Below are 10,506 nucleotides of genomic sequence, written 5' to 3'. Positions count from 1 at the left end.
ACAATGTGAACGAGGGAGGAGACTGAACATAAGTCAGGACAATTAGAGATTGCTTAATAACAAGGAATATTGCTTATTCTATCCAATACATATGGTGACAATGAAGAAATACTAGTTTAACTATTGAAAAGTTAACCTAATATCTCAACTGGGTATTGTAGGGCAGTCTAATACTCGCGAGTTGATACAAGTTCTGTCTGGAAACAGAACATGGTGAGCTCGTTACGAGATGGGGAATATGGAGGGGGTTATTCTTGTAACCACCCATAGCGTGTCAATCATAAGAGTAATAATAGAGTAATTTTGTGATTGACAAAGTTTCGATCTCTTTACCGTTGGTATGGAAGGGGTATTTATAGCCGGAGAAGTTGAGAAGGATAGTTGTCGTCCTCAATCAAACTTTCTATTACTATGGTTGAGCATGTTTAAGGGCTGTGATTGGATGTATTAGCTAGGGTATGGAGACAGGTGTCACGGGGTAGAACAACGCTGGTGTGTTGTGATTGGTTTATCGTACCGTCATGGTCCTTATGGGAATCTTAGACTATGACTGGCTCTTACCTTATACACCATACGTTGTTTGTCTCTCTTGTAGATGAAAAGTCTTCCGCGCATGCATAATGCTTGTGGTTATATTATGATGAGGGTCTTTCCGCTGGCGATTTGTTAATCTGCCCACGGACGGCCTTCTTTGCTCCATGGCTAGCCAGCATTGCCTGATATATATCCGCTGGTTGCGCTTGGTGTCTTGCGGGCGGGTCTCCACACATACATATGTGCACATATATGTTTTGTATAAAAGAAAGTTCAAGCGTTTAAGTATTGTATAAGATGTAAAATGCTTATATCATGGCTCAGGCATATATTGTACATGGCAAATTGAGAATGATGCTCATTTATACTATTCCATTTTCACCCAAAATAAGGGATTCATGTCCAATACTTTTGCTTTCTCTTTGTACATTTGAGTACATATAAATGAATTTAATCACACGTGAAGTAACAAGCAATTTTCTAATCTCACGTTTTTTATTTGTCTGGATGTTCTTGTTTGGGCCTTTCTTTCTCTCATTTTGATTATTTTTTCTCATCTAATTTTGGAAATGTCACATGTGATATTTATTGTCAAATCAACGCATTAGTACTGGCTGTGATATATTGGTCTCAATACTCAAATGAGTAGGCGAACTAAAGTACACTGACTCACTAATATATTTCAAAATTACAAAATATGTATTATGCAAAAAAATTTGTGGTTGGGCCGGACAATCAAACTAGTTAAACCGGATACAAATGATGTCACGAGTTATTTTACCCACCTAAACCACTATACATCAGGCTGGCCGAATATGCTTGGTACCGAGTGGAATCAGAAATTGGGCTAAATCAGACCCGTTTTACTCTTCATGGGTAGAATTCATGAAATCATTGGTAAGACGTTTGATTAAAAAAAAAATTGTGACATCATGATGATAAATCAAAATACGAGATATATATATTAATAATACCCTACAATCTCCAATCCTCAAGCACCATCTTCAATTCAGATGGTTAAACCACCCTCTCCGTCCATGGATTTCCATTCGATTTTTGTTTGTGAAGCCCTTGGTTCGTCATTCGCAACCCCAATTCATAATCAGACGTAAAAACTTATTATCAGTTTGATGTTTATTAATTTTAGAGAGTATATATTTTATCATTAACATGTTTATTGAGATTTATGTTAAAATCCCCTATTTGATTTTGTACTTTAAGGTGATGTCGAGATGTTTTTGGTAAGATTTCGAGTGACGTTCTTTGCGGATACGAAATTTAGGCACCCCACCACCCACACGTTTTTCTTTTAGAGAACACCGATTTGCAAGTTTGATTTCATTATTTCTTCATCTTTTAAAATTAGTTTTTGAAAGTCTCTTGTGTTTTCAAAATAGTTGCTTTATTAGTCTTTACTTATCATGTATTTAATTGTGTATGGTAGATGAACAAGATGAGAGATGGGTACAACAAATTGGATAAACTGGAGATGAATATTACATGTCGAAAAGCTCCTATTTTAGTACATATAGATTTGCATATATCTCATTGCTACTCTACTTGCATTGTGATTATAATGTTACAACACTAATTTAACTCCATTTTGTTCTGGTTTAAAACTTAAAAGGCTTCACCCTAGAATATTGCTTATAATTGAGTCTTTTAACTTTCAACTTTGGATTGGTTGATCAGTTTTTCTAGGGTTTAGACATCCAAGAGTACATGTATACTGGCTGTGTATGTAATATTTGTGAATTTAGTAAAACACATTAAAGTATATAGTTGATGTTTCGACATTCGTAATCGGTCTCTGCATTAGGCACTCTGGTAGGTTATTAAATTTTGGGGCGTATGCCTTGAATTGATCGATTGTCTTAGAACGTTTTGTGAGGTTGTTAATTATTTTTGTTTCTTAATGTCTTTGATTTGCAGATGTCCATACTTGATATTCTCTCAACTTGGGCAAACCATCACACTTTTGAAGAATGATCGAGTTGTAAGATTTGAGGTTAGTTTTTACTTTGATTAAAAGTTCAATTATAAATTTGGGTTAAAGTATAAAAAAGTTACTATTTTCGGTCAAAATAGCTTTTAATATACCATATAGTGTTTTGATGTGTGTTTGAAAAATAATAATGATTTTGTGATATCAAATAATCTAAATAAAATGTCAAAATAAGTCATTTACTAGAACTTTTTTTTTCTGCAGGAATCTAATTGCTGCTCTGTGTCGAGATAAATTAAACATTAACGCGTTTCAATTTGCTAAGGCGATTTGATCGAGGGGCTGCAAGTCTACCAGATCACGATTTGGTGCTTATTATAAACGAGACAGTTTTTATGACCAGGGGCAGTTATGGTAATATTAAAAGTTTTGTGACATAAATCGAATTACAAACAATTAACATGTCAACGGGATTGTTTTGTTCACAGGCTTTGCTAACAATCAGTTTTGGAAAACTTTTGTACGGGCTTATTGAAGTTTGTAGTTCTAAAGGCATTTTGAGGGTATACGTTTAGTATTTGTTAATATTTTGGAATCTATACTAGACTGTTAGGTTAAGTTAATTTGTCTTTAACTCAAGGGTAAAACCAAGCTGCGAGGTTTAATAGCAGGGCATGTTGATCTTTTTGTTGAAATTTTTTATTCGAATTATAATGAATTTGTGGTTAATATGCATTTTTACTATTATATGACCATTAAAAGTAAGCTAGATATATATAACTATTATAATTATAAATTGAAAGAATCACAGGGCAAGCAAATACGTTGCTTCCAAAATAAGATTCTTATAGAAAGACATTAAGACACATTTATTTGATTATATATTGCGATTGTAGTATGTATATGACAGTTGTCTTGAATAGTTATATCTAGCTTAATTTGAATAATTGTTTTGGCTTATCACTAACGTTATACAAACTTTGAATTATAAATTAATAATCCTGAATCATTTAACTTTGAATTAGCAAGCTTTTCTTCACCCAAACAAAGAATATTACTATTGTGTAAACGAAAAGTTTGAGAGTAAGCATTACACAACCTCCAAGATCATTTTTTGAAAGAGAAAAACAAGAGAAAAGAAAAGATAATAGATCCTCTATTTTTATATCAAATATCTTATTTTAATATAAAAAAAAATGAATTCTAAAATAGAAAAGAATGTTTAGAAATTCAAATGAAGTTGTGAAGGCTACGTGCTTAGAAATTAATATTGAAAATTTTAGTATATCTTAAAATTAATAATATGTATCATTTTTTTAACCCGTGTAATACACGAGTCTTCAGCCTAGTTCTTAATATAACAAGTGTAATTACTCTACTTTATTGTAGTTTAATTACTCTAACTATAAAAAAATAATTAATCTACTTATAAGTAGGGGTGAGCAAAAAATGGTTCGAAACTGTCAGAACTGAGGAACCGGAATCGAACCGGTGCCTCATAACCGCTAACGTGTGTTACCTTACGGTTCTCGGTTCTTAAAATTTGCATTAAACGGTTACCGGTTTGGTTATGGGTAAAACCGGCGGTTCTAGACTTGGAACCGAAGAACCGATACCAATCCCCATTTCTTATCGAGTAAACTATTAACCGGTATCCATTCAATCGTTCTTTAATTTAATTATTCTTTCTTTACATTCAAGACCTAACAACCATGATCAATTTTTATTTAAGATATCAAAGTAATTTAATATAAATTATATGATCTTCCTTTAATCTCGTTGTTAATGATTTATTTAACTTCAACAATTAGGTTTTAATCAAAAATATAACGGATGTTCATGTTATAATCTAAATTAGTTTTACGTTGATAGAATACATAAAATTAAATAAACTTGTTTTCCAATTTGATAAATAGACGACCGAAACCGGTTCTAGCCATAACCGATTAACGAGAACCGACTTTACCGGTTCTGGAACCGAACCAGTTTACTATAATAGGTTCCGGTTCCGGTTCAGTTCTCGCGATTCTGAACCGTTGCACGGCCCTGCTTATAAGTAGTACAATTGTTGGTATAGCAAGAGTAATTACATTATATAATGCGATCGTATGTATAATTATAGCATTTTTACTATAGTTACAATTTATTCTAGCCATAAGTAACATAACTGTTAATACAAGTACAAGAGGTACCTTGTATAACTAAAATGGAATCAATGTAGTTTAACAACTTTACTTATAAGAGGGGAAGGGGCACTCATGGGTATTACCCATACATTGGTCAATCATGTTATGCCATATCATTTTTACCTTTAATTACCCATGAGCCACAAACTTAGAGGCATCACCTACCCACAACTCCACAAGTACCCTAGAACTTAATTAATTCATTTTAATTATTCAATAGCCAACAATGAATCAATTTTGTATGGCAAATCTTTACCATGAAATGAAGTCATGCACTTTACCCACATGGAGTGGGGTGGTGTTGTCATATGGTTTGGAACCCATACACCCTACCCATATGGATGCCCCTTCCTCTCTAAGTAACATAATTATTAGTATAAGTAGAGTAATTATCTTATATAAATCGAATAAATATCATTATACTATGAAAACTCTAGTTATACGAAGGAGAGTAATTATTCTATTTGTATGAATGGTACACTACAAAATCAATGATATCTTTATATTTTTGTAACCGTGTCTTTTTTTTACACTTTAGTATAAACCGCACATATACTTGAGAAAGAAAATCTTGTGTTTTTCAAGTTATAACTTTTGATTTTCAGTCATGAATATTTTTTTAAGTTATGAAAGGCATTGATTTCAGTTAATATTTTCTAATAGATTCATTAACGCGATTTGCAAAGAGGTGATCATATAGTTACAAAATGAAGGTTGTTTTCCGATAATAAGTGTCACACATAGTGAAAAACACCTTTAATAAACAGATAACATCATACAGAAAAAAACAGTTCCTGAAGTTATTAAATTCACCCAACAGGAACAAATATGTAATTACAAAATATAATCCAAAAAGAAGAAACTTATTGATCTAGTAACAAACCAAAAACATAGTCAAACTCAAACACATGTGTCGAAGCACGAGATGAATCTGACCTGATCCATGACGATGTTTCCACGGATTTCAAGATGAACGAACCACGTCTTGATCTTCTTCTCCGGCTGGTTGGGATCTGCAATGACTTTTTGGGGGTGTGGAGGTGACCGCTAAGAAATCTCCAGGATCTCTTGTTCACAGACACAAAAATATGGTGGTGGCTCTTATTGAGAATGACCAACCTCTAATAAGGAGGTGGAGACCTCCTTATATAGGGAGCCTCATGGCAACCATCATGGTACCCTAATGGGCCTAGCCCAGTTAGGGTTACCTCCACAAAACCCCCTCAGCCCAATAACATTGTATTAGTCCATATAATAAAATAAGCCAAACATAATAAATTTAGGGTCGTAAAACCGGGTTTAGTACCATACCCCTACAAGCCCCCCCAAGTCCAGCGTTGCTCCTGGGCGCGCAAGCGTTTAGGTGGAGCGCTGGACTTTATGAGGTGTGTTAGGGCGTGAGGCGGTTTTTTTCCCTTTTCTTCGGCCTTATCTTTATTGTCTTTGAGTTTTGGGAGGTTTTCTTCATGATGGTGACGTGTTGTGGTTTTTATAATAATGATGGTGCACTAGCATGATTAAGATGTAGCACGCCAAATAATAAAAGCCTGCGCGCGAGGCGACTTACGAGCTATGAGAATAATAAAGCTTACGCGCGAGGCGACTTATGAGCTATGAGAATAATAAAAAAGCTTGCGCGCGAGGCGACTTACGAGCTATAAGAATAATAAAGCTTGCGCGCGTGAGGCGACTTACGAGCTGTAAAAATAATGAAGCCTGCGCGCGAGGCGACTTATGGATCTATGAGAATAATGAAGCCTGCGCGCGTGGCGTCTTACGAGCTATAAGAATAATAAAAGCTTGCACGCAAGGCGTCTTACGAGCTATAAGAATAATAAAAGCTTGCGCGCGAGGCGTCTTACGAGCTATATGAATAATAAAGCTTGCGCGCGTGAGGCGACTTACGAGCTGTAAAAATAATGAAGCCTGCGCGCGAGGCGACTTACGGATCTATGAGAATAATGAAGCCTGCGCGCGTGGCGTCTTACGAGCTATAAGAATAATAAAAGCTTGCGCGCGAGGCGACTTACGAGCTGTAAAAATAATGAAGCCTGCGCGCGAGGCGACTTATGGATCTATGAGAATAATGAAGCCTGCGCGCATGGCGTCTTACGAGCTATAAGAATAATAAAAGCTTGCGCGCGAGGCGTCTTACGAGCTATAAGAATAATAAAAGCTTGCGCGCGAGGCGACTTACGAGCTGTAAAAATAATGAAGCCTGCGCGCGAGGCGACTTACGGATCTATGAGAATAATGAAGCCTGCGCGCGTGGCGTCTTACGAGCTATAAGAATAATAAAAGCTTGCGCGCGAGGCGTCTTACGAGCTATAAGAATAATAAAAGCTTGCGCGCGAGGCGACTTACGAGCTGTAAAAATAATGAAGCCTGCGCGCGAGGCGACTTATGGATCTATGAGAATAATGAAGCCTGCGCGCGTGGCGTCTTACGAGCTATAAGAATAATAAAAGCTTGCGCGCGAGGCGTCTTACGAGCTATAAGAATAATAAAAGCTTGCGCGCGAGGCGACTTACGAGCTGTAAAAATAATGAAGCCTGCGCGCGAGGCGACTTATGGATCTATGAGAATAATGAAGCTTGCGCGCGTGGCGTCTTACGAGCTATAAGAATAATAAAAGCTTGCGCGCGAGGCGTCTTACGAGCTATAAGAATAATAAAAGCTTGCGCGCGAGGCGACTTACGAGCTATAAAATGATGATAATGACTGGCCCACAAGGGCCTTCTCCGCGCTGGATGAATATCCCGGCCTGTTTTCAAAATAATAATGGAGGCACAAATAGCCAGATAATAATAATGATGTCATAGGTGTTTGTGCGGCTCGTAGCCGAACCTGCAAAAACATGTCAACTAAAAGTGGATGTATTGCATGGTTCCCATCCTCGGGCAAATTATGAGGTGTGCCCAACCTTTAAGCTTGGCGCGTGGCCTATGGGTTTATGAGGATTCCCAACCTTTAAGTTTGGCGCGTGGCCTATGGGTTTATGAGGATTCCCAACCTTTAAGTTTGGCGCGTAGCCATATGGGATATTATGAGGATTCCCAACCTTTAAGTATGGCGCGTAGCCATATGGGATATTATGAGGATTCCCAACCTTTAAGTATGACGCGTAGCCATATGGGATATTATGAGGATTCCCAACCTTTAAGTATGGCGCGTAGCCATATGAGTACAATCATGGTTGTTCTTATCCTGATTTGGATTAGACTGTTCATTTGTTATGTCGCTTACGCGCGGCCTGCGCAATGTCTCCTTTATTCTCAAGCGCAGATGTGGTGCGTGAGCGTGCATGATGCGTGAGCATCTAATATGCATGAGCGTACGTGAAGCCCAATAACATATGTGATGCGTGAGCATATGAGATACGTGAGCATGTGATATGCGTGAGCATGCGTGATGCGTGAGCATGTGATATGCGTGAGCATGCGTGATGCGTGAGCATGTGATATGCGCCACGAGCATAGGTTTTGGCTGTCTTCATGAGCATGTGATATGCGTGAGCTGTGGCGTAGAGTAATCGCCGGGAGCGCGCATGCGATCCGCTGTGGCGTAGAGTAATTGCCGGGAGCGCTCATGCGACCCGCTGTGGCGTAGAGTGATCGCCGGGAGCGCGCATGCGACCCGCTGTGGCGTAGAGTGATCGCCGGGAGCGCGCATGCGACCCGCTGTGGCGAAGAGTGATCGCCGGGAGCGCGCATGCGACCCGCTGTGGCGTAGAGTGATCGCCGGGAGCGCGCATGCGACCCGCTGTGGCGTAGAGTGATCGCCAGGAGCGCGCATGCGACCCGCTGTGGCGTAGAGTGATCGCCGGGAGCGCGCATGCGGCCCGCTGTGGCGTGTAGTGATCGCCGGGAGCGCGCATGCGGCCCGCTGTGGCGTGTAGTGATCGCCGGGAGCGCGCATGCGACCCGCTGTGGCGTAGAGTGATCGCCGGGAGCGCGCATGCGGCCCGCTGTGGCGTGTAGTGATCGCCGGGAGCGCGCATGCGACCCGCTGTGGCGTAGAGTGATCGCCGGGAGCGCGCATGCGGCCCGCTGTGGCGTGTAGTGATCGCCGGGAGCGCGCATGCGACCCGCTGTGGCGTAGAGTGATCGCCGGGAGCGCACATGCGACCCGCTGTGGCGTAGAATGATCGCCAGGAGCGCGCATGCGGAATCCGAAGTTGATCCACAAGGAGCGATTTTGATCCGCGGTGGCGCGCACGATCTAGAGATTTTGAATATCCACATCAGGTAGGTTTTATGTAAAACCAACAGATCTAATAGGATTTATAGATCTATGAATATGAAGTGTGACTGTTGCTCAAACGAACCCAGATCTGAAAAAATCATAACTAGATTTGGTATATTTCACTTAGAAAAAACACAGATCTAAGGGTTTTTCCCAAAAGTTCGGTGGTATTTCTTCCTGTGTATTTCCAGATCTGGAAGTATTTTTTAGATCTACGGATTTTTGGATTTCCATAGAACATATCTGAAAGAAGAAACCGTAGACCCGAGATATTGATGAACAGATCGGAGGGCCGAGACGAGAAGCGAAGCGTGGTTCATTGCCGTCCCACGGATGGCGCCAATGTCGAAGCATGAGATGAATCTGACCTGATCCATGACGATGTTTCCACGGATTTCAAGATGAACGAACCACGTCTTGATCTTCTTCTCCGGCTGGTTGGGATCTGCAATGACTTTTTGGGGGTGTGGAGGTGACCGCTAAGAAATCTCCAGGATCTCTTGTTCACAGACACAAAAATATGGTGGTGGCTCTTATTGAGAATGACCAACCTCTAATAAGGAGGTGGAGACCTCCTTATATAGGGAGCCTCATGGCCACCATCATGGTACCCTAATGGGCCTAGCCCAGTTAGGGTTACCTCCACAAAACCCCCTCAGCCCAATAACATTGTATTAGTCCATATAATAAAATAAGCCAAACATAATAAATTTAGGGTCGTAAAACCGGGTTTAGTACCATACCCCTACAACATGTTTCTCTTCTAGTGGGCCCCATCGCAAAGAAAACCTCAAGATCCGGCGGCTGGAAGTACCCATTCTCCGGCGGATCCCTATGTTTCAAGTATGCTTGTTTCTTCCTCGGCGCCGGCGGACATGTCATAGGAATCTCACACACACTTCGTTTCGGCGTCCGACAACCTTCTTCTCCGGTCGGTTCCATAATAATCAAATTGGAAAATAGTAATATTATTATGTAATATGTAATATGTAATTTGGTGATGAGTTGTGATAGAGTGTGTTTATATTAGAAATTTGGAACCCCACGAGTGCTTTTCTAGGTTGTTCCGGAACAAGCAGTTTGACTCTTTTCAAAGTCAAAAAGCGCGGGAGAGGCAAGTTGACGTGGATCCTAGCTGGCAGAAGAGGCGGTGGGAACTTGCTGACGTGGGGTACAGGTGTCTGGTTGGCAGTGGGTGAGAGAGGATAGTGATATGTGAAGTGGGGATACATGTTCTTTTTTGGCGCGCTTTTGTTTTTATAATGGATTGTGATGGAGGTGAGTTGCTTTTATGTTTTGTGGAGGGTATGGATCCACGTGGCGAGAGAATGTGGTTTTGGAGGCTGGTGGATGTGGATGTGATCGGTTGGTGCCTTTTTGGTGGATAGAAAGTCAATTTGTCCATATCTTATCTATCCTAAAACCATTTATAACATTTTTATTAAGAAAATATAATCAAGTATAATGTTGTTATTATTATTATTATTACTACTTTTAGTAATAGTAACAATAATAGTGAGAACATATAAAATACAATTTAAACATTTGAAATAAATTATCATTATATTAATTATAACAAGTAAATAAAAATAAGTA

The 10,506-nt window shown here is 39.6% G+C and overlaps 1 long non-coding RNA gene across 1 annotated transcript; it reads left to right on the top strand.

Annotated features, from left to right (window-relative positions):
• The first annotated feature begins 1,753 nt into the window (after nucleotides 1-1,753).
• LOC143568068 (uncharacterized) lies at nucleotides 1,754-3,170 on the top strand. The gene is made up of 3 exons (XR_013141518.1): nucleotides 1,754-1,864; nucleotides 1,979-2,542; nucleotides 2,744-3,170. It is a non-coding gene; the product is annotated as an uncharacterized LOC143568068 (long non-coding RNA).
• The last annotated feature ends 7,336 nt before the right edge of the window (nucleotides 3,171-10,506 follow it).

Source organism: Bidens hawaiensis, unplaced genomic scaffold (assembly GCF_021521415.1).
Source record: "Bidens hawaiensis isolate Kalapana, Puna unplaced genomic scaffold, B.hawaiensis_p1.1 tig00023805_1, whole genome shotgun sequence".
Classification (NCBI taxonomy): Eukaryota; Viridiplantae; Streptophyta; class Magnoliopsida; order Asterales; family Asteraceae; genus Bidens; species Bidens hawaiensis.
The sequence above is the reverse complement of the archived record's forward strand: the minus strand, read 5'-3'. Positions and strand labels throughout refer to the sequence as shown.